This window comes from Coccinella septempunctata, chromosome 3, assembly GCF_907165205.1.
Source record: "Coccinella septempunctata chromosome 3, icCocSept1.1, whole genome shotgun sequence".
NCBI lineage: Eukaryota > Metazoa > Arthropoda > Insecta > Coleoptera > Coccinellidae > Coccinella > Coccinella septempunctata.
Genome location: NC_058191.1, coordinates 9793647 through 9820070, shown reverse-complemented (window position 1 = coordinate 9820070; position 26424 = coordinate 9793647). Strand labels below are relative to the sequence as shown.

General features: G+C 36.8%; 1 non-coding gene across 1 annotated transcript; it reads left to right on the top strand.

Moving 5' to 3' along the window:
• Positions 1–21447: 21447 nt before the first annotated feature.
• Positions 21448–21521, top strand: Trnah-gug. The gene has a single exon. It is a non-coding gene; the product is annotated as a tRNA-His (tRNA).
• The last annotated feature ends 4903 nt before the right edge of the window (positions 21522–26424 follow it).

The window sequence follows — 26424 nt, the reverse complement described above, 5'->3', positions numbered from 1 at the left end:
GCTGACCATGTGGGATGAGTGGATTGGATATATTGTTTTCAAGAAATATCGATGCGGTTTATGCTTTCCATTCCGTACATGAAATTTCCACGAAATATGCCTCGGTATTTTTATATATATCTTGCATCTGACTATTCTCTGTCAATCCTAAACTGGGGTTGAGTCGCACGTTTGTCACGGGTCAATTTTTATTTTTGACTAGCAGTGCTCTCCAGCTCTGAATGATGGTCCATATAATTCACATAATATCACTTCACTTATTAATTCTTGATTGGTGCCCTTTGTTAGCAATTACTTCATTGGATTATGAGAGATATGCGAATGTCATCGTTGGCCGAAAGAAAAGGATACCATTGTGCTAGGTTCGTCAAGAGGATGCTGATTGGTCATTGCGACTCGGTCTACTTGGTGTTCAAGATGGATATTAACGTCCCGAAGATGGCCTTTAGGCCCTGTTTTTCGTCTGCTGCTGTTTCGCTTGTGTAAAAGTGCTAATGCACTCAGAATGAACATATTTTTTTAGTTGCTATTTCGTTGAGTACTAATTTTTTAAGAACACTTATGTTATTTTTTCGATGCACTTTCATATTATCTCGTTTTATTGTTTTCTTGAAAATGAATCTGAGTATTTTACCCTATAATTGGGATCATTCCAGTTGCAGCGAGATGAAATATTCAGGTTATAATTTTTCCTTAATTTGCATTTCTGGGTTTGAAGTTCTAATCCGCATCTTGCACAAAATATCGTCAGACACATATTTGTTCCAAAAATATATAGGATAATAAAAAACAATGTTTGAATTGAATTTTTTTCGTTCTTTGATCCACAGTAGCTCATTATTGTTGATGTACTGTGCTGAATCGCCCCTTACAAAAATCTGCTGAAATATGTGTACTGCATCTGGTGATGCAGTACACACAGTGGTAATATATATATTGTTTTAAATGTCAGCAATACATTTTTAGTTATCAAACTATATAGTATATGTATAAGTTTCAGCAAAGGTTAGTGTAACGGGGTACCATACAATTTGGAGTATGATACAAGAGCATAGGGAAAAACCTCAGTAAAAAAACCCTGTCTCCCCGTGAGAACTGTAGTGATGACAAATTTGTTTACAGAATAAGCTTTTAATACTGAAGGGCTTCCTTTCCATTGACATAAACATTTCTTCATCCTCTTTCCATTTCGAAAAAATATCTGAAACAAAGAAACAGGGCAGAAAACAAGAAAGAAAGTGATGAAAGATTAGGCCTTGAATCTCTAATGATGAATTTAAACATTAATAAATTAACTTTATTAACCCATAGGTAAATCAGCATGTATCAAGGTATTAAGTCAGCTAAGCATGACTGCACCTACAAAATCAGGAGATGAAACACGAATCGAAATATAATCCCGAAGCATTGAAAGAACTAGTTTGAACCAACATTCTGCAAATAGATAACAAAAGTTTACTTTGACAGTCTGGCTGAAGTTATCATCGATTGAACCTTAGAAATATTTTTTGTGCGGCGGCACTAAAGAATCTTTTATTATCTCTTGGTAAATAACTCATTCGCCAAATGGGATTGCTCGCGGATATACCTCAACTGCAATTGCAGCTACATTGTTGGAAAATAGTTCAACTAGCACTCAGTAGGTACTAAAGTTACATACAAATAAATGAAAATTCGACAGGCAACTTATCCAGGAATTATGTTCTAAAATTTTACAAGAATGCAAATTGATCGTGTGGAATCTCTAGAGACATAACAGTGTTGATAGAGCTTCAGCAAAAACTGAGTAAGTAGTGAGCTAATTCTTTTAGCAAGAATCTTCGCCAAACTTTGACAATGATGAACGTTAATTCATGTTCCGATAGATTTGAGCTCGTTAAAACACTTAAATTGAGGGCTCACATGGAGCGGTCAGTTAGCTGCATTCCAGTTCTGTTGGAAAAATCGGTTTTGACATATGTAGGCAGTAACATAGGTACCTGTTATGTTTTCTTGGAAAATCCAATGGGAAACCTTGTTATGTGTTACTTTTTTGTAACCATTACGTGTCTGATACGATATTTGGAATGTACCTGTGGTGTATCCAAATTATATCCATATTCTGTAAATTTCATGTTTCCGCTCCATGATAGGTATCTACGTAACATATTTGTAACAGTGTTCTTTATTTGCCATGTATCATTCTGAGATCATGAACAGAGCATGACACCATAATCGTTTTAACTACCCTTGAGAAAATACGTTGATGAAATACGGTCAATTAAAAACGGTCACTCCAGGAAAATACAGTTAAAATCAAAGGTGAATACGGTTGAATTTTGAAAGCCTGGCGAGTCACTCATTCTGTCGACGGAATTCGGTACGGAGGCTGGTACCGGTCCAATTGCAGTGCACCCTGTCTCTCTCGGTGTCTCTCTCGATGACCCTCAAAATGGCTGCCTGTCAGACAGCAGTTCGTAAGAAGCTGTAAACCTGTAACTTGATCGGTCGGGAATCGACAAAATATTAACACAATAAATATAAAAATACGGTAGGAGCCTCAAGTTCTCTTTGGACCCAACGGCGGTCGAACGGTCGCGGAAGTTGGCAATCTACACAGCCTACAATGACTAGATCAAGTTTAAACGGTAGGTCGGTATTTTCAGCTAGTTCAAGGGACTAAAGAAAGCGAAAAATAGTGAAGATATCATGCCAGGTATGCACTACGGAAAAAATAAAAATTCTACAAGTGACTCGCCTTAAACTTTCAAACTTCCTGTAATTTTAACTGTACTGCACGGTGAAACACCTTACACACTTTTCTTGCCATCTATGTCTCAATAAATTTCGCTCTTGACTTTCAGCGCCGGTCCTCGAAAAAATACCCCTCTCCGCGGAAAACCTGCCCCACTATGGGTAACTCATTTCCCCATTGGATATACTAAAATTGTTCGGTCAATCAACTGGCTCGGAAAGAGACAGAAACAACAGAAGAGTAAGAAAAACGGAACAATTTGAAAGACCCTCTTCGAGTCATAAAAAGTACGGCTGAATGGAAGGAATTATAAAATATATGAATTCTGAAAACAAAAGATATATACGGTTTCCGCTACAAGCATTAGCCTGGTAGGTGGAAAACAATGACATAATATCAATCGGTCCCCCTCTATGATAATATAACGATTTCCTTCCAAAATTTTTCGGTTGTCAGGTCTTATTATGAAAGTATCGGTGAAAAAATTTCCTTTTGTGGCGGAGCAAAAATCTGCCACGTCACAATTCATAATGATTTTGTATCTACTCAGATCCCTCCCTGACCTGAACATTGCAATCCTGTATTCTCTCCACCCCATTCAATCATTCAGAAACCCCTATCCTTCCTTTAACTATCGTAATAATTCAATAATCAATTACGTCTTATCTACCTGCGATTCCTCGCAATACTCAAACCCGCAAACGAGCATTCGGATAACGACCACAATGGTAACATTCCCGATAAATGTTCGGGAATAACGTGGGACTCCCGGCGACTAGCAAGTGACGTGACGCGGTATAAAAGGAAAGCATAACGGAGATAATTCCCTCACGTATGATGGACGACGATGGCATTCGGCGCTCGCTTGAGATGGGACCGACTACGAAAGGAAGTATAAGATGGTCGTCGTCCCGAGTTATGCAAAAGGCTCCCGTTATTAGTTGCCGACCTCACGGAAATTATACCATGAGATATAGGCGACTGTCCTGACCTCCGCCGAGTCGGGGCATTTCCGGCGAAATCGAAGTCCGATAGCGCGGAGCATGGCCGGCCTTAGATTTCCTCTTTTTGTCGCTGAACGTAACCTCACATCTGAAACGAGCTCACGTGTATTCAATTTCCCGGAATCAACACTCTTTCGGCCGTACTTCCGTCGTTTTCATCCTATTTTTGCTTCCCGAATCTCTAATCTACTCGGAGTTATGAGTGAAAGCAGCCTCGTCTGAAGAGATAACACGTTTCAGTGATACTGAAGCTATCACCTACACAGTTAAGCCCTTTTAGAGGTGAACGAGTGACAGGAAATTTTCGTATACCTACCTGATTTTTGAGGGAGTGAAAACGTGATGCGCTGACACCGGACCCTCAGAATCAGTAATTTAAATATCCCTCATGAAACGAATCCCTTCTTAAATTACAGATAATTCATTCATTCATTTATTCTGAGAAATAAAAAGAGTGCGTCATAGAAGCTTGCTGATTTTAGGGGTCAAGGAAAAAAGTAATTCATGAACCATTTTCATAAAAGAATGTGGTTGTTCAAGTATCTATTTTTATTTGTCAAATGTTCAAGTGTAACATTTTCGGCTTCCTACCACTACCTACCACTTCCTACCACTAAAATAAAATGGACTTAGCAATGAGAATTAATGAATCTCATGACCACTAACTAGAGTTACACATTAGTTCGCCTACATGAGGGCGAGAGTAATAAAACATCTTAGTTATCAAATAGTGTTTTGGCTTCTACGGACTACGGAGACCATATATCTATTATACCAATATTGATAACACGCGTTCTGAGCTATGATAATAAGCGAAGCCAAATCGTTGGTAGCAACTGACTTACACGCATGCGCGAATTAGAAATTCGGAAATGACTATCAAGATATTTGTTATAATTGGGAAGCCGACGATGCTTAATCGGGATTTACTCGAGCGTCGTGGAGACCTAGTGAATTTTGAACATTGGATGGTAAAAAAAAAGAATTTTTATGATGTATGCACTTTCAGCGGTGGGAAGAGCGTCTGCAAGTTTTCAAAGATGTAAAAAAATAAATCGTCAGGTGTACATACTCGAGCGTGGCAGATTAAGATATTGTATATGCCTTCTACACGTGTCTATGATAATAAATGGAAATTGTGAATAATAAAATTCTATAAAAATTTTGTCTGAAGCAATTTCAAATACTTTAAACCGTTATTGAGTTAGAGGGCGACGAGCGCGAAGAGCTACTCCACACAAGCGAAAGGGTAAAGTCAATGTAGAAACCTAGTATAATATACATTCATCGTCATATAACTCAAAAAAGTTCAATTGCTTCGAACAAAATTTGTAGAAACTGTTATGCTCTGCTACTTTTATAAGAATGCGAAAACAATGTGAAGCTCAGGAGAGCCGATGATTCAAAAAACTTATTTTGCTGACCCTTATGGACAATTTTTATTGTTTCGGCTTTAAGCAGCTGTCAGATCATATTTTTTCGTTATTCTCGAATCATTAGCTTCAATATAAGAAAAAAAAATCCACTGCACTCGAGAATGTAAATGTGACGATTGTTTTTGCCAGTTTGGCGCCCTCCCACACATTTTCGTCAAGCTTAAACTGTTAGATTAAGAGAATATTAACTTTTTGACATGTGATTAACCACATATATCTTAATCTGACAAGCTCGAGTGTGTACAGGGTGGGCAAAATTCGTTGTCTACTGAGAGGTTCTCGAGATCTATAGCAGCTAAATGAAAACGGATGATACATTTCCAAGCTCATTTTCGGAGAAACAAAGAATAGTGAAAACCGCAGCCTCCTACGATACTTCGTTTTTGAGTTTCACAATTTCGTAAAGTTCTCATAACTTTTTGTCCTTGAAGATACAAATCTGAAACTTGAACCTTCTACAGGCACTTTTTTACGTAGAATCTACTGATGAGCTCAAAATGTTTTTTCATTTCGAAACATTAGGTGAACTTTTACTTCTTTAAATGCAAACTTTTATTGAATTTGTTAGTTTTGAATTGGAAAAAAATCTTTTGTCAGTAGATTCTACATATAAAAGTGTCTAAGAAGGTTCAAGTTTCAGATCTGTAACTTCAAAGACAAAAAAGTTATGAGAACTTTTCGGAATCGTCAAAATCTCAAATTTTTGTTTATAACTCGAAATCTAAGAATGAATGATAGGCCGATTCTGTTTTCAGATTTGGATTAGTCATGAAAAAAGAGATCGAGAAAGTGTCATCTGTTTTCTTCTAGCTGCTATAGTTCTCGAGATCCCCTCAGTAGACAACAATGCACTAATTTTGCCCACCATGTTACAATGATCTTTTTTTTTCACTATTCTTTACAGGGTCCAAGTTATTTCCCCCTTTATAAATCTGACACACTGAGTACGTCCCGAATTTACCTCTTGGGCTCCCCAACTATGCAACCGTTTTTCAAGTTTCGCTCCACTCTTTCGAACTTATTGATGTTGGTCTGGCAATGGCTTCAAGAATATTGTCCTTCGGGTGTCTTAGAGTCCATGGTTTGCGGATTTCAGAGGAAATGGGGAAGAGGTGAAAGTGTTTCCTCAAGTTCGATTGAAATTCACCAATCAAAACAGCAGAAGGTTTGAGCGCCGAAGGCCAGGAAAAAGCGCTCAGCTCCACACATGAAACCACTAATCATGTCTTGGTCCGATCTGTGCCATGAGATGTGAAATAATCTTATCTGGCGAATAAAATTCTCTAGTTTTGAGTAGATATCCCAGCTTTCTAGAGCGGATTGCTAAATATTGACCACTTTTCTCCCCAAAAATATCGAGAAGTTGACAGGAAAATGAATGATGGATTCCTTCGGTTGACGCACCTGATTCTTCATCGGGGAATTCTCCTCAATTCGGATTATAACAGCATGTGTAAATTCAAACTGAATAATTAGGAGTTTCATTCATAAATTTTTCAAATTCACCGCGGAAACAATTGAAAATCATTCTTCTAGTCATTCTTAAAATTTAAATGGCTTCGTTTCCAGTTTATGATTTGGCAACAGCGCGTACTGAAAGAAGAAAAGAACAATGGCTTCCTTTGAAAATAACAGCTGTTGATTCACAGCCATCATAAGGCGCGTACCCACTGGCGAGCCTCAACAGAAACCGGCCATAAAAGTACCATAAAATTTTACGACCTTCCCTATTTGTCCCAGACTTCATAGACTGTCTATCTCATCAAGATAGTGTATTTGTTGTCCTTTATTATCAACGCATATTTCAGTCGATGTTGCCAACTTGTGCAATTGAAACGAAACGCTTCCATTTTTAAATACCCATTTTTATTTTTCATTTAAAATAATTTTTTGGGAAATGGTTGAAATGGTTATTTAAAAATGTGACGTTTCAAAGATATTTTATAAAAAATTTATCATTTTCGTCAGACGGAGTATTCTCTATTCAAACTAATGAGGTTTCCGAGAAAAAGTTCTTGTATTCGTAGCATTTAATTGCACTAGAGTTCTTCGGAATGCTTCGTTTATTTCTTTGATATCCTTAAATATTCATTATCGCTTCAATGTTATCTGAAAAGGTAAGATTCGTTGGTTCTCCAACGATTACTGATCACTGATTACATCAACCGCTATGCTGACGATAGGGCTCTGGGTTTTCCTCTGAAGATCATTCATATGAACCTGGACAGAACCTCGGGAATGCCATTAGAATATATTTGGTCAAACACAGTTCAATCACGGGGGTTTTCTCGAATTCCATCTTCCCCAATGCTCGATAGTGCGATAAAAACAAACTGGCCTGTTCTGGAGCCATCGTGCATTTTATTGTCAGGTTGACCATTCGAAACTAGTAAACCAATCCGTTGATATACCCTTGTGAGAACAGATATTCCTCCCTAATCTCTTTTTATAAGAATTAAACGATCTATCGCAGGAATTTGGACTCAGTAAATAAATCAATTTTGATTTTGCCAACGTTTCGGAACCTATTGTTCCTTTCTCAAGGCTAAAAGGAGGCATTCATTAACCATACAAAAAATATATGTTTGGTTGCACAACATCATTCTATAATATCCTTGATAACAATAAAAAAAATTTCACCAACACAAAAGACAAAACCCCTATTACTATGCAGTCTAGTCTGGTATATAAAATTCCCTGCCAGGATTGTGACAAAGTGTACGTGGGCCAAACAAAACAATATCCAAAAGATAGAATTCGACAACATAATAAACATTCAGAAGCTGAAAACAAAACTGCACTCACACAACACACACACACACACAGAGGGACATAGATTTAATTTTGAAAATGTGAGTATCCTAGATAAAGAACAGCATTATTTCAGACGCCTTCTAAGTGAAATGATATACATTAGAAGAAACAACAAAGTGAACTACAGAGAAGATACGAACAACTTAAGTACGGTTTATGATATCGATATCATAACATATAACAATACCTAATGGATAGCAACCCTGAATTATTTGTCTCCGCGCCTTATTTATGTTTTCGCCAGAGTGATGTTCGTCTTTTTGTATAATATTATATGTTTTATACTTTATATGTTTTGTATATTTTATATGTTTTATATTTATGTCACCCTGTATATTTGCTGGTTGGAACGAATTGAATAAGCTGAGACCAGATTGAAAATAGGTTTCAACGTAACATCATGCCAAAACACAATATTTCATTGCGATTCACGTTCATTGTTTTCAATTTGTTGACTGTCATACGTCGGGACCATTTATTTATTTTTGACTTCGCCCAAATATTTTAATTATATACCTATTATGTTTTATTAATTGTATGATGAGGTATAGTATTCAATGTTGTATATTTTTTTGTATGGTTAATGAATGCCTCTTTTTAGCCTTGAGAAAGGAACAATAGGTTCCGAAACGTTAGCAAAATCATAATTGATATATTTACTGAGTCCAAAGTCCTGCAATAGATCGTTCAATTCTAAGAAACATGGACGAGAATACTACAGAGTCTCTTTTTATAAGTATTATAGGTTTGTACTAAAGCCATGCGACGGGACTTGTGAAAACCAACCAGCGCTTTTCCATCCCCTATCGCGCGAACAAATTTTTCAGTTCTATGAAACTTAGTTTCCTCAAATTGTCCACACCATTAGAATGAAGTATTTTTGGACCTAGAATGATTTCTGATATAAGATTATTGAAATTAATGGGTTTCTGGAATCAAGAAGATTACGTAATGGAAACTGTCGAACATAAAAAATCCAATGAGTAAAAGCTCCTCACCAAATTATGCAAATCGTCGAAGAATTTCAACGTTATTTTTCCGTTCTCTTCTACATTTGCTCGACATCAAACAATGCGACAACTAATTGCTGAATATTTCATGTTAAATCCCACCACTCAGAGCACCGAACATCTCATTGCAAATTTATATGCATCTCGAAATAGTGGTCTGATGGGAACACTCGTTGTCTGATTTACATCAATTGAGCTGATGTTCATCAAAGATACCAATTCCATTTACTGGAATGCACACCTGTCTTTATTAGACGGGGATATGGGCAAATATCCATTTATTTGATGCCATCCTGACAATTCTGCTTCAAGAGTTACACTCTGCTTAACTTAGGAAATATTTGAATAATAGAACTCTCTCGAAATAACACTAAAGATCTGATATCATCGACTATATCAAGGAATTTGATCCATCAATATCAATCGAATATTTATTCTTCAACATTATTATTTCTGAACGTCAGACTCAAATAATGAGTGATTGAAAAAGAAAAATGATTTATTTTATAAAAACTGCTAGCTGACCCGACAAACTATGTTCTGTCCCAAAGATGAATGTTTCATCAGTTCATCTTTTTTGAAGTAGGATATGAATTAGTTGAAATAAATTATTATGATTAAGTTGATACTTTATCATATCAATATATTAATGATATATCATGCTGATGCACCTTTGCTTCATTTGAGTAGTCATTGTTCCACAACTTTTGTGTTTTCTAAATGTTTCGAAGTTCCTGCAGATGCAAATGAACTCAAGAACTCGGTAGGACAAGTAAAGTTGCTTATTTGATATCCTTTCTTGCTTCATCGAAATAACTCTCATAGAGATTTCCTGGCCTGAAACCAAATCACTTAAATAAGTGTTATGTAGAAGTTTATATTCTTGTATAGGTACTAATCATTCAGTGAGTCACTCACTACCTTGCTATTCTCAGATCATCACATGATATTTTTCGATAACGTGCTGCTCTGAATATTCTGGAGAATACCATTATTTCCATACTATCATACGAAGTAAATGGTTCCATTGAAACCAGTCCAAAACGTCTGTTCTACTCTCAAGACCTTCTACATCCTCGGATGTGTCCTGTACCCTAAAGAATTTTCCAAATAATATATAATAACAATCAATGGAAAAAAGCAGTGCAACATTTCAACAACCAGCTTCACTAAATGAACGGGTTTATCTATTTCATTCGAAGAATTTCTCATTATATGAAATCCAATTCATTTTCAATTTCTCTTCTTGTATTGTAGCTATTATAATGAAATCAATTGTTTCTTCTACTTCACTCTTCACTTCTACTTCTACTTACTTGCTAATCAAAGGTGAAAAATGATCACTATCCGACCTAGTGAAAATATAACAAGTAATGTCATATTACATATATGGTTGCAGAAAATCTTTACCACTTTTATAATAGCTGTGAAAGTGCGTCTGTTTTTTTGCTTGTATGTCTGTCTTCACCTAACTCCGCAGCCAGATTTCCGATTTTGATAGCAATTTCACTATGGTGTAAAAAATTTATATATGACGAGATGACGAATATATCGTCATATATCTTGTTCATGAACAAGTCGTGATTCAAGCCGTTGATTTCAGGTTTTTATGACCGACGCTGGGTAAACTATTGGAGAAACCTAGACCTGTGGAGCTCGAAAAGTTCCATTGAAGAGTCCGTGATGGAATAAATCACACTTTCGTGGGAAACCCCACGATAAACAACTTCAACATTTTCAATTCAACTCAACAAAAGTTCCATTTGAAGAAGATTTTTGACTGGCATGAAATTAATATAAAAATGAATGAAACCTTCATCGCAATATTCTAAAGAATGCTTCGCGAGATACGACAGGTTCTATAAATACGAATTCAGGCAAGAAATCAAATCTTCCCGAAAGGATGCACGAGGGGCACGATCGATGCATGATCATGATCATTTCGATTTTCACTAGGATCGCGAAAAAGTTGTAGGCCGTAGCTGAATAGAGAAATTGTAGTAATTTCAATTTAGTTTTTCAAATCGTTTGTGCCAATTTTTCGAGTTTGTTCCTAGTTGCTTAAGGGGTATATCTGATGCACAGGATATGGCACCGAATGTAATGAAGCATAATATGTATATTGTAAATTAGCATTTTACAATGAAATATTGCTATGCTTCAGCTGCGGGTTCAGTCTAGTGTACGAGGATATATGGCAACATTGTTTCAATAAAGTTTACTACTACTACTATATTGAAAAATTCTTAGCCTAGTATAGAACCAAACAAAATTTTAATGTCAAAATATTTTATTACTCAACATATTCTCCTCTCAATTATATACATTTATTACAGCGAACCTGCAACGTCTCTAGACCTTTACAAAAAAATGTTTCTTCCTGCTCTGCAAACCAGACCTCCACAGCTTATATTACCTCCTCGTGGGAAGAAAATTTAGGACCTTTCAAACTTTTTTTTCAGTTGAGGAAAGAGATGGAGCATAATCTGTCGAATAAGGGGGGTGTTCTAGTAATTCAAACCCTAAATCACGAATTTTTTGCATGGCAACATGAGATTTGTGTGCAGGGGCGTTGACCTACAAAAACAAAACACATTTGGATAGCTTTCCGCGTCTTTTTTCTTCAATTTTTTCCCGTAAAGTGGTCAGTAATGTCGAATAGTATTCTCCGGTTATTGTTCTACCCTTATTCAAAAAATCAATCATGATTACTCCATGGCAATCCCAAAAAACTGAAGCAAGAACTTTTCCAGCAGATTTTTGGAGACGAAACTTCGTAGATCTTGGAGAACCAGAGTGTCGCCATTCCATCGATTGTTGCTTTGTTTCTGGATCGTAGAAAAATACCCAAGTTTCATCCATAGCAACAATTCGGTTTAAGAAGTCTACATCGTTTTCAAATCGAGCACAGATCGAACGCGATGCTTCTACCCTTGACTGCCACAGAAACTGGCCTTCCCGATCGGTCATCATCTCCAATGAGAAATTTATTTCTTTTGAAGCTTGCAGTCAAATTTTTCACGGTCGCATACGAAGGACATTGATCACCAAGGGTATTAAGCATATCTTCGTAAGTCTGCTTACCTCTTAACCCTTTTAAATACAGGTACTTGATGATGGCTCGATACTCCAATTTTTCGATTTTCACAATTTCGGTGAACATCTTCATTCTTTCAATTTATTGCCTAACTCGGGTTTTCTTTTTTGACCTCAAACTTCACACTGACACTTCTTATGAATTATTGTTTGTTGCTATGGTAACGCAATATATTTTTTATTCATGAAACTGGTCTAGACTAACTATATAGATATCAATACATCCTCATATTATAAATGTGAAAGTGCCTGTGTTTGTTAGTTTCTCTGTTTGTCTTTATACAGGGTGTCCCAGAAATAGTGAATCAAACGTCACACCACGGTAGTGATTTTCAAAATATTTGAAATTTTATGAAAATACCCAACTCCATACCCATACCCATACTCCAGGAGATGTTGAAGCAGTTGAAAGAGGAGTCAGAAAAGGTCGGCTTGAAGATGAACCTAAGCAAGACCAAGGTAATGAGTGAGCAGGATTTTAAAGTCGAAATGTATGGTAGTGAGATCGAGAAGGTTACTGAATATGTATACCTGGGACATACAATAACCCTAGGAAAACAGAACCAAACTGCGGAAATAACAAGAAGAATCCGTATGACCTGGGCCGCAGTGGGAAAACTTAGAAATGTTCTGAGAAATCCAGACATTCCTATAAATCTCAAAAGAAAAGTATTTAACACCTGTATACTCCCAGTTTTGACCTACGGCGTAGAGACGATGACGCTCACAGTCCATTCAGCAAATCGAATGAGAACGACCCAGAGAGCTATTGAAAGGGCTATGCTAGGAATCTCCCTGAGAGACCATATTCGAAACGAAGAGGTCAGGAAGAGAACGAGGGTGGAGGATGTGATAGGTAGGACAGCGGAGCTGAAATGGGCCTGGGTGGGACATGTGGCTCGTCAGGAGGGCGATCGATGGACCAAAAGAATTGTACATTGGAGACCACGAGAGCATAAGCGTAGCGTAGGAAGACCACCGAAACGCTGGTTAGATGATGTCAAGTCAAGAGTTGGAAGATGTTGGCACCAATTGGCTCAAGATCGAGTAAATTGGAAAATTCAAGGGGAGGCCTATGTCCAGGAGTGGATACGAACAGGCTGTTGAAGAAGAAGAAGAAGAAGAAGACCCAAAATTTGCAATTTTTGGACTATTAATCTCAATCACAGAGCTAGTTTTTGATCAAGGATAGCGTTTTTCGCCCATATTGATCCTAGATTATGGTATTATTATTTATAATCAAAATTATTCCAAGTAACTTATCGGAAACCTCAGTGAATGAATTAAAATACTTTTTTTTCATGATTTTATCCCTGTGATTAAAACATTTGCACATTTTTGCTGTACTAATGTGTAGGTGTCATTAGATAGTATTTGGTCTACTCTATCGTGTGGTGACGTTTGATTCACTTGGGGACCGCCTATATAATTCCGGAAACAGATTTCTGATTTTCATCTGAATTTCACCATATTGCAGAGAATTTATTCTAGGAGGTTTTCGCATTTTCACATAATTAAGGGATGTGGAGAAATATCGATTCTTCGGAAACAAGTCGTGAATGGAATCGTTGATTTCAGGCTTTTATGCTGACTCTGAGGAAACTGTAAGACACAAAGTAATATTTTATGCAACTCGAAAAGCTCTATGAAAAAGTCCGCGATGGCATATGACCAATTTTCGAAGATAACGCAGAATAGCCAATTTTATCATTCTCAATTCAATCCAAAATATTTTTCTATTTGAAATGGATTCTTGACTGTCAGGAAATGAATTGATGTAAAGATGAATGTTACCCTTATCTCTGCCATTTATTATAAATAAGAAGAGCTTGTAACAGCGTTTTTTATCGAGGTATAGCAGGTTGAAGAAATGGAGATTTAGGCATGAAATAAAATCGACACAGGACCGCATTGTCACGTGACGTCTTCTTCGACGCTCAACGGATTTTCACTGGACTTCTGAAAGAAATCTTCAGAAAAGTCTGCGCCACTAATCAAAATAAGAAAAATTCGTCATGTGAAGCCAACAGCTTGGCTCAACTCTCGTTCCTTCAAACGGGCGCGCAAAAAAAATTCCTCAATCTTTGCCGGCCATTTCCGTAGTATGTTCAGATTCATAAGTAGAAATATTCAAATGTTTCTTTTATCGAACACATACCGGATTCTCGATGAAACCTCAACACAAATGATGAACGAAACCCGAGTATCGAAAAGAGTTCCATTCGAAAACTGTCAGATGAAACGCTCGAAATGACGAATATATAAAACGAGCGACAGCAAGGAAAACGAATGGATGCCTTTTCGCGCTACATTTATAGCGGAAACGCATTAACTGACAAAAGTGACACGCTCAATAAGTCGTTAAAGTCATCATGGGAAATTTACCGGAAGAGCAGGATATTATATAGCGCGAATACTTTCGGCAGATTTTCGAATCGTAAGTTTCTGGCAATTTCCCCCCACAATAAAACGATGTTATCGATCTCTCGGAAAGCGATGAATCTGAAATGAGAACTGAAATTGTGCTTATTGTTTTTCTATATTCCTTATGATTTTTCTGATATCTTGGCGATGATCAATTTTTATGGATTTTATCCTATCCCTGGCATTATTTCAGCATATACCTACTGAAGTTCAGGAGATCTCGTTCTTCAAAATGAATTCAGGCATGGTGATGATTAGGTTGAAGGGTAAATAACGACAATTATTAATTATTCTTACAATCATTATTTAATTGAAAAAAATAAAAAAAAAATTTGTTCGAAGAAATCAGCAGATTACGAGAGAACGTTTTCCTTTATTCTTTCACTTCGATGCATATTTTGGCACTATGACCTTCAAAAAATTGATAGTCCAAATTTCAATTATACACTGCGCAAAAAAATTAACGCACATTCTGAAAATCTCAATTTTAATGAAAGTTAACACTACATTGACTTTATAACTTATTTTTTATGTTCTCTCGGGAAGGTTTTGAACGAAACAAGACACATTAAATGGAAGAAAAATTCAGGATTTCACCGAATTTTATGTGAAAAAAGAGAAATGAACAATTTTCAAAATACTGAAATGCTGATAAGTGATTTAATACTTGGTATTTCCACTCCTTGCGTTACTTACAGCTCGGCAACGACGGTTCATACTCAAAATGAGTGATCTTAAAATGTTCTGATCTAATCCTTCCTAGATTTCTCTGAATTGGATTCCTAAGTCATTGAGAGTAGCTGGATAATTTTCTGAACTTCTCAGCCTCCTATTGAGGTTGTCCCAAACTTGCTCAATCGGATTGAGATCTGAACTTCTTGCTGGCCATTCCGTTCGAGAGACTTCAACCTCTTCAAGGTATTCCTGAACGATGCGCGCACGATGGGGGTCTTGCATTATCGTTCATAAAAATGAAATTTTCACCAATGTATGGGGCAAATGGCACTACATGCTCTTCAAGAATGCTCCTCATATACTTATCAGCATTCATCGACGACCACTAGGTCTGTGCGAGCAGTCAAAGATATTCCACCCCATACCATAATCGATCCTCCCCCGAAACCAGTAGTATTCAGGAAATTGCACTGTGCATATCTTTCATGTGGACATCTGTATACAAGGGAACGTCAATAACAATGGTAGAGGCAGAATCTAGACTCATCTGTGAAGAGAACTCTTTCCCAATCGGCCTCTTCCCAATGGATATGCTCTCTCGCAAAATCCAAACGCGCCCTTCGATATGCTGGGGTGAGAGCTGGGCCTCTTGCTGCGACACGAGGCCTCAAATCATTTGCTCTGAGGCGATTTCCTATTGTTTGAGTGCTTATTTGCTCCTCATGAGTTTGCTCAAGCTGAATTTGAAGGAGGCGAGCGGTTGCAAACCGTTGTCTCAACGAAGAAACTCTCAAGTAACTTTCTTGAATGGCAGTTGTTACCCGTGGTCTACCGTGTCCTGGTCTTCGGACATTCATACCGGTCTCCCTGAATCGCTGCAACATTCTGGACACACTTGTATGGGAAACTCCAAACCTCTCTGCAATTCTTGTGTATGTCCACCCTTCTTCTCGCAAAACTACCGCTTGAGCACATTCCTCTTGGGTCAAATTGCGTGTTTCGCGATCGAGTGTAGAAAATCAAACGAAAGAAAAACTATTGATCACTAGAATTGATCGAGAACAACTGATTTTAGAATGGAGCCAATACATTCAAAATCTGATAATATCATCTTTTTTTATTCCTGCTGGGAAAAAACATATGTATTGAAGAAAACCGTTGAAAGTGGATAACATATGCATGCATAATTCTGATAAAAATAATCATCATTGAAAACACCTTCAGTTGTAGAATAAATTTGAGATTTCCATAATGTGCGTTAATTTTTTTGCGCAGTGTATTTCACAGAGATTATCTCGTCATTTTTCTCGCCAACTCTTGAATAATTATTCTAGAGATTTCCCCACTTTATTTCACTTCATTCAAATTGAACTGACTTCTTGCGGCTGTTGATTAAGCGATAATATCAGAACATAAGACTCGAATGCACCGTGTCTTGAGCGCCAGCTATTCTTTAAAAGGAAAAATAGCAAACCCACCCTGGTTGCTTGGAGTCGAATCCATGGTTCTTTGTTATCTAGGATGTTAGCGATGACTAGTGAAAGTCAAAATCCGAGTTCACGAAGTTTATTCATAAGGAACACAATATTGACTATTACATAACTTCAAAATCCCCCGAGTTACAGGAAGATAAAATAAATCAGTTTAGTGAACATGACAGTGTAATAGGTGGAATAGAATAGATAGGTCTACTTAAACAACTTAGAAACATCTACTCGAAAAGGTGGTGAATTTAAGGAGTGAGTTGAACGGAAAGAAGGAGGGATACGATATCTATCCTCACCTGCTCGCGGTGCACCATGTTCTTACGAACGAGGCTCTGGCGACCGAACATGAACGGTATAACTCTGTTTCCTAAAATTACCTAGCCTAAACATTGGCTTGAGCAGGAAATGGCTCTCTGCCATTTCTGTCAGTTACACTGACAGCGTCAAACAACTTCTAACGCAGCTCCTACAAAAAGATGGATCAGTCGAACAGGACAAAATTTGTATCCGCGAGGTCCATCAAGAAATAAGAAAAATCAAGGATGGTGGAAAGAAAAAGCTATGGAAATACAAGCTTACGCCGATAACCATGACTACAGGCGTTTTTTCGAAGCTATTAAAACTGTTTATGGTCCAAGCAGACAAGCTAACTGAAACTTGAATCAAAATAACGACCCGGATTTATCCGTTTTGGACCGGCTCCCCGCGTAAAGTCCGATGACATTCCTTGATGACGAAATCTCAATATCGGAAATCATAAGTGCGATAAAAAATATAAAAAATGATGAGTAACCTGGTCTAGATGGCGTTCCTGCGGAGATATTCAAAGCCCTGGATGAAGACATTGTCAATAGTCTCCTAACACTATTCCGCAAGATCTTGGAACAAGAAGATGTGCCACAAGACTTCAGAGACGCTTCAGTTATCAACCTCTATAAAAACAAAAGCGATACGTCAAATTGCAACAATTACAGGGGCATATCGTTGCTTAGTGTGGCCGGTAAAATTCTCTCGAAGATTATAGCTAATCGTCTGATTCCACTCTTAGAAAAGCTATTACCTGAATCCCACTGCGGCTTTCGACCAAACTGAAGTACAGTGGACCTAGTTTTTACACTGCGACAGCTGCAAGAGAAGTCCCGTGAATCACAATCGTGGATAAATAGATACAGCTTATATAGATATAAGTAAGACCTTCGACACGGTGAAACGGAGAGCGCTACGAAAAATCGCCTTGGATTACCCGAAAAAATCTTAGCAGTGTGTAATGTGGGTGATAATGGCTCTACAACCAACCATTTCTTAACCAACTTTTGAATAAAACAAGGCTGCGTGTTAGCGTATTTACTGTTCAATATTTTAACCATAGCTGTCTCGATAATTGCTGACATGAGTTTGCCTGTAAGAGGTGTTGGAATAAGATTTAGATTTGATGGAGGCCTATTTCACCTGAAGCGCCTCAGAGCAAAAACCTGTACCAAGTTTATCACAGAACTTCAATATGCGGACGACTGCGCACTTATCGCTAGCAGCTCAGAGGATCCTCAGACAATGTTGGACACCTATAAACATGTATACCAAGCTTTAGGCCTTAGACTCAATATCGACAAAACCAAAATCCCGGTTAGTCCGCCAGAAAGCCTTCAAACAGATATCAGCCTGGAGAATGAAACTCTACATAGAACAGGTTGAGCATTTCAAATACTCGGAAAGCTTCATAAATACAACCGTATCAATTCGGCATCACGGGCATTCTGAAAGCTAAAGGACAGAGTGTTTCAAAATCAGGACCTCAATCTGAAGACCAAGACAGCTACACCACTAGACCACTACAAAGCATTGGTCCTCCCAACGCTTCTTTACGGAAGCCAAAGCTGGACGACTTACAACAGACATATAAACAGCTTGAACAAATGCAACATCATCTGAGACAAATAATGAACATCAGATGGTTCCACAAAGTTTAGAATGCAGAAGTCTTGCAACGCGCGAGTTGTACAATTGAGACTAAAGTAACGAGGGCCCGACTCAGATGGTGCGGCCGCATCCTGAGGATGCAAAACACAAGACTCCCCAAAATAGCTCTGTACTACTTAACACAAGCGGTTCTACACCGTTTGTACGTCAGTACGTCGAAAACCACGTATTTATATGGGGTTTTCATTATGATTCAATTCAATCAGTTCGTCACCTCGGAAAGTTAAAAAAATTTTCATCTATCGAAAAAATAAATGATTTTTTTCATCGAAGAACGAATATTCATTCATGTTATTCACTTTCTGAAATGAGATGATTTTTTGAATGAATTTCCACATGAAAAAATTTCTCGAAAACTCAAGCTATTGGCTACAATTCGAAATCTGCTGAAATCGAAAAAAAAAGTTCGTAAAGTGCTACTATCGTTTCGACGACAGTGAAAACTGTTCTAATATTCTCAACTTCTACTGATCGTTCAAGTGTTCTAGCAACACCCTACATTATGGTAGTTTCCCCCCTTATGGATGGCGATAAAGTTCCGTGGTATAAACTCCTCTCAATCAAAATTTGAATGAATATAAGGTAGAATAAGAAATACTCGGAATCACTACAATGCACTAGAAATCAAGATCATTCAGAATGAATTCTGATTCTCTACGGAATACAGAATCACCACTAACTACCGCATTAATAGTCAAGACAAAATTATGGACCACCAGTGGGGTGTGTATACGGTATGCCCCTCATGTGTCGAAAATCGGGAAAATTCGAGTCGAAGAAAATGTCTTGACTCTGACTTATCGGTACTAGCAAACGAAAACTCGGTTATCTCCTAATTCAGAATGTTTTTCACGGTGCGACATCGTTTGGATTTGAAACGGTTTCCTGAATTGAAATCAAAAGTATGCCAGTTGGAAATAAATGGTCAAATTACTCTGAAATGAGGGTGCATTTCTGTAAAAAAATGAAACATGGACTTGGAACCGTCAGGATATTAGTAGTTTTGAAACAACTTTGAAACTACAGCTGCCTAGAACATTTTATTTTAGCTTGCAATAAAGAATAGGGGAGATCTGGCCTTTATCTGTTTTCAAATATATTTCTGAGCGGTCGATGAAAAAAAATACACTGTCCCCATCATTCACGAAAACATAGAGTTACAATTTTCTCTTTCATCTTGCCGAGGAACAGCATGAACCGAAATGAACAAATGCTGAAATCCAGAAAAATCCATAGATCTGAAGCGCCCTTATTAGCCTAAACACAAAAAATAATCTTCACACAGACTTCGAGTACAAAGGGCATTGTTATTTCTTCGTGGTTACCATCAACAGAACGGTACAGACTCTTCCAGCTTCATCGGCAAATAAAAATTTCTAATTTCTCCGGCGCTGTCGCAGGTCCCAGAATATTAAGAGACCATCACAAAGGCAGGAAAAGGTTAGGGAACATCGACAAAGAAGCTGTGATTGCGGCCACGTGAACCATTGTATGCAAAGTGTATACAGTGTTCCAAACAAAAGCGGCCAGTGTAGACAAAAATCACTAACGAGCGTTCGGTCGAGAAGCGAAACATCAAAGACGTTTTTATTAAAAAGCCACACAAAGAAGAAATTCGACCAATGAAATCATAAACATTGGTCAAGGTGGCATGTAAAATAACGAATGATTTGGAAACCGATTTCATTAAATTTTTCGTCGAAAAATTGGAACTGGGATGATAGTTTTTCTTCAATTAAAAATGTGATTTTCTTTTATGATCTAAGCAGCAAATGACATGGGACATTTTTCGACGAAATTCCACATTAGTTTGGTGATGTTGGATTCAATGCCTTATCCTTTATCTTCATGTCACGTGCGCAGAATATTTTTTTTTGAATTCCTGCTTTTTATTGATCTATTCACTTAGCGAAGAGCTTGTTGTACAGGGTGAGAGTAGAATTTAGAAATTATGAGTTTTTATATGTTGGGTGGACAATACATCGGGACGGATTATTCTTTTTTTCAACACATTGCGTTGTTATGAAAATACTTTTATTTCATGTAATTCTGTCCTTCTCGTGAAATTCTCCTTTTTTTTTATAGAACATTAGCAGATACTGTCTGAACTTCATCAAGGATATCTTATAATTAGAATGATCAACATCATTGATTCCATAAGGCAATATACATGGTGTTTCATAGTTAAATGTACATAGTTCAACAGCGGGTTGGGGAAAATTAGACGATTGCAAATTATCTTTGGTGATAGGGTCTTTTGTAGAAGATACAGGCTGCTTTATTTGTCCATATTTTTCGAAAGCCATACGTTTGGAACTTTCCAGTATATTTTATCAATTTTTAGTGATAATCTATAAACTGCATATCTCTATCGGCTGGAATACACTCTGAGTAAACAATAGTAGCTCACAATTGCCGCATAACTCAATCAACGATTTCGACAAAATAAATCATGAGACTTTCGTTGAAAGCCAGTAGGCGCATCGAAATTACGAAAATTATTAATTCCAAAAAAAAAGATGGGTAGTTACTGAAGAGTATGTAATTTTTTTCATGTCTTTTTCTTGCTTGTTTCAAAATTTTTATAATTACTTATAGTTTCTGTCTCTCCTTATTATACCACGCACCGGTGTTGTCAAAAATGCATTGAAAGTGTATCTAAAGAAGGTTCTGCATTTTTATTTTCAGTTAATTTGTTAATATTTATATAATGTCATGAGTCGACAAAGAAGGTACTCAAGTAGAACCAATACAAAGTGTTTCCAGACATTGCAGATGGATCCTCACGTCTCCCTAGATAGCTCAGTTGGTAGACCACCTGACCGTGAATCGAGGAGTCGTAGGTTCGAGTCCTGCTCTGGGAGGTATTGTTTTCAGAATTCAATTCTTGTCGGCATGCTGCAAATTTTTCATTATACAAAGTTGTGACATCTGGGTAGGTACTGAGAATATCATCCTCAATTTGATTTCATTAGTTTTAATATTGAATCTACAATTGAAGTACCATTTAAAGCGGAATGCGCGGTTATGAAATACATTCGATCTATGTAAAAAATTTTCGCCCTTTTCGAATACCTTCGTTTTCATTGATTGCGATATACAGGGTGTTTTACGGACATGTTTCCGTCTTATGAAATTTTGCGGAGCCTGGAGAGCATTACAGATTTCTTGGCTATACCAGTCGATGGAGATGTGCAAGTTATACATTATCGGCTGAAATGACTAAGATATACCGGAGATTCTAAACTTTTGGTTTACGGAAAATATGGACCAAACAAATGAATAAGCCGGAATCTCGTGCATTGGCATTGTAGATCGAATAACCATAACCATAGGTGATTTGCAATCGTCTAAGTGTCAGCTACTAGCAGTTGAGCTGTGCACGTTTTACTATGAAACTCAATCTTGATTTTAAATGAAAGTTTTTACAGTTTGGTTCAGAGTTACCGTTTCAAAGATGCCATGGGAAACGGATTATGCTTTTGTAGGCGATTCTTGGCCTCTTTGAACATAATCAGTGCACTATTATAGTCACGAGTATCTTATAAACGCGGTAAATTTCCACCTAGATCTCCAGACATGAACCCTATTGAAGTTTTTTCGAAAAGAATGTCAGGCAGAAACTTTGGACTATCTCGATGTGATCATTCTAGAGCTCCGAGAGTTAAATCTTATGGAACTGATTGTGAGGGAACTGTTCAGGCTAGAGGAAAACCAACGTATTACTAAAAACAATTGCTTCATAGAGCTTTCCCTTCAGTTTGCTAAGGAATATTTGGCGATTGTCTGATGTTTTTAGACCATGCTGAGTATTGAATGTTGGAAGAATAAGTTTGAAATTCTCTTGTTTTATCATTCTGAATTACGTTTTTGCTTTATATGTTTCATACATTTGAACCACGCTCTTTATTGATTATTGAATGTTCGCACATTATCTTCACAAAGACTGATGAACGTCATACTCGTTTCATCTCAAGTGAGTTCAGACGAAGGATGAATGAAATTTTTCACTGAACTGATGTTTGAACGACTTTAGTTACATTCCTTCGAAGTTTAAATCTGAACAAAACAGTAAAAAATTAATGTTTTACTTTTTTCGAATGACATATCCCTTTTTGCACCTCCCTGCTTTTGATCATGTTCATTACTACTTTTTGATGCAAGTTACACTTAGACTTAGCAATTGTTTTCTAAAAGGGAAGGGTTTCACGAGAAAAACGAAATTTCTTGACATGTATCGAGGAGAAAAGTGGCAATCCACCATGAAAAACTTTTCAAGACGTAAGAGCCTCACTATTTCTCATTTAAAATCCAGAAAATCGAAAAATTTCCTCTTCTCCATATTCACAGCCTATAAAACAAGTGGAGATCGGAAAAATACCCTGCCCCAGTTATTTATGGACCAAGGATAGTGCTTCACAGCACTGAAGTAAAATCCAACATAAGCGAAGAAAGGACGAAGTTTTAGCTGGAATTGAAAAGTGGAGTAATTTCATGAAATTTCCATAGCAACACAATGTATTTGAAAAGTGACAGAAACGTTTAGTAGGTGTTGACTCGACATGCCACCCAGATTAAAAAAGACCTACTATTCCCAAATTTTCCTGACAAAAAACGGAAAAATCCGGCTGTCCTACTTCCCACTCTGTACAATAAGAAGGGATCGCGAAAAAACTACTCTGAGACAGTGGCCTACAGACCAAGGATAACGCTTTGCATCACGGGAAAAAAATCTAAGATCACTAAACTAATCTCGACGATATAACGATCTGAACATAGGGAAATTTTTTGCTGTCCTACTTCATTTGCCGCTTAGCTCATGCAAAACTCTTATTTCCATTCAAATTTCCACCTAGGCCTACTTAAATGTTTATTCTGTTATGTGTTCAAAATTAGCACGAGTTGAACAATGAAAGCATTTCGCTCAAAGGTTAGTTATGTTTTGCCCTACTTCATACAGTGCGGAGAAGTAAAATGGAATTAATTCATTATCTCGATTAATATAAATATTCATTACATATCCTGAAAAACGCCGAACTTAAATTTTAACGTTTTATTCATCTACGTAAAAATGCGAACTTCACCTTCAACCCCCTCAGAAATTTTGTCCCTTGCGATTATGTTGATCACTCTTGAGATGTTGAATAATGTTGAAAGAAATTTTTATTTCAGGTTAGGATGTTGGCAAGGCTGAACATCTACTTCACATTCATAATTATTTCGCTACATTTTAGTTTTTGATATTGCACCAAATTTCAGTAATCACAGGATTTCATTTTTTCTAATTTGATTATAGTAATGAACATGAAAATGATAACATTTCTGTATAGACAATGATATGACCCTTAAAACGATGTATCAAAAGACCCCACTTCCTTATTGAAAAATTGGGGGTTGTGCCTGTCTTTCGTAAGTAGTTGAAGGTAAGGTTCGCATTTCAACGAAAAAGAATGATAATTAGAATTTTAAATCTGACGGGATTCGGGATTTTTCATAAACATGAACAGTTGTCAAGATAATGAATATATTCCATTACTCTTTTCCACACTGTATAGGTTTATGTGATTATTTCAGATCAGTCAGATATGTCAATATCTTAACTAACCTGCAGCTAACGAAATAACATCTAATTATTAGAACTGATTATTTTTCCTGGCACATCTTGAATGACGGCAGAATCGAAATAGTCGACGGAATATAATTATGAAAATAAGAATGAATTCAGATGCATACCACACGCTGACATTAATCAACAAGTGTTACGATCTGAACAGAACTAGCCCATTTGCCATCGTCAAGGCCACTAAATGGAGAACGTTCCACCAAAGAAAAGCAGATGCTGACCATGGTTTCGGTCTCATTTGACCTCGTCAGAGCAACATAGCTTCTTCTCCGATGGAAAAACGTTTGGAATTGACGGAATCTTATTCTATACCGGCAAACGCTACAGACTACTAGCGAGTCTCCATCGGACAAGGTCAAATGGCTAGTTCAGATTGTTACTCTGGTTAATATTTATATCAGCGGGTGGTATGCAAGTGAATTAATTCTTATTATTGTATTCGTTGCCTTACTGTTTTAGGCGTTATCCTTTTCATTGATTATTATAATGTTTTCTACTTGTTCATCCTCCACTAATTTAATTCAATTAGTTATTCAAAGTAATGTCTGGTTTTCAAATGAAAAACCATTAATATTCAGAAATTTTCTACATCCATAACTACAAATTCTACTTTGATTTTATGCGGCGTTTCTTACAGTTTTATTTCATTATTGTCAAGACAACTTCAGATTTGTTTTATGAAGTTGGTTACAGAAAAGATACATAATACAATAGAAGAACAGTGATTGCGAGAATTTGGACAATTATCTTCCTTTCAAAACTTGCCGACGTGTCGGAGACAAATTTCTCGTTTTTCAATGCTGTAGGGACAAGAAATAGAAATTAATGTTATTAATTGATACATATAACAGTTTTACCATTATCATGTGGATCTTATGCACTGGGAATCCCACTGGAACTATCAAATGAAAATGCAGAAATATGTTATTTCCATATTTCGATTCGGATGATATAATCAAAAATATTTCGAATTCAATCGAAACCAGTGTAGTTGGAAGTTATGAAAAAGACACACACTTTCATCCTACAGTAGCACGGTAAAGTATTCGACGTTCATTGACTGTTTCCATTGAACATACATATAATATATATTCAGGGTTTTTCAAGAAAAATTCTTATTGACTGAAGACCCAAAAAGTCAAAGATTAACTATTAGGTAGGTTTCATATTTCTGATATTATACAAACATTTCAATCTAAATCCGATTTCTCTTCCCGATACCGATCGTCGTTCTCTTATATTTCGCGCTGTTAATATTCTGGAAGAGTGACACCGCCAAACATTTCTTGCATATATTGAAGCCTTCTATTCCAATTACTCTCAGAAGGAGTTATTCAATCGCGAAAAACATCAAAGGAAAGTCTGTCTGACTTGGAGCCACTTTACGATTTAAAGGTTACATTTGTAATTCAAATACCGTCATTTGAATCAAATATTGGCATCGGGTGTTTTATAGCGAAGTTATTGGTTCATGAGTGGTATTGTCGAAGTGGTTCGGAAATTCCACTAAGACCTTTGCAGGTTCAGAATTAACTGAAGCTGGGTAAAGTTTTGTGCGTTACCTCATGTTCTTATTCATCAGCGAAGATCGGATTTATTTATTGAAATCTATAGATCAATAGAGAGCTTTTGATCTGTAATAAGTTTCATTAGAAAATTCTCAAATGTTTCAGCAGTCAGCAATTCATACAGATTAATATTTGAAATGAGATATCTGTTGAGTGAAATTGATGAGAAATATTTTCATGAATAGATGAAACGCAAAATTCATAATAATTACTTTCCTCGATGGGCCAGATTATCATATAATATGAAAATCGTCATTTGAAGCTTGCAGATGAAAATAAATATGTAGTAATTATTATGAAATAATTTTCAAGCCACTTGGACTTATTGATTAAAAACTGTTTTATGAAATATTTCAGTAATGAATATTTCGAATATGAAAAGTAGGTGATTGAAAGGAGCAGATTTACGACAAAATTTTCTCGCCGGGTGTATACAGGGTGTTGCATTGGTAAATGAACATTCGGTAACCTGAGCTAGAGCTACCCTAGGCGAGTCCAAAAAACCCATATTAGATAGGTCTAATCAATTCCATAACCAAGATACAGGGTGCTTCATGTATTCACCTAAAATTTGAA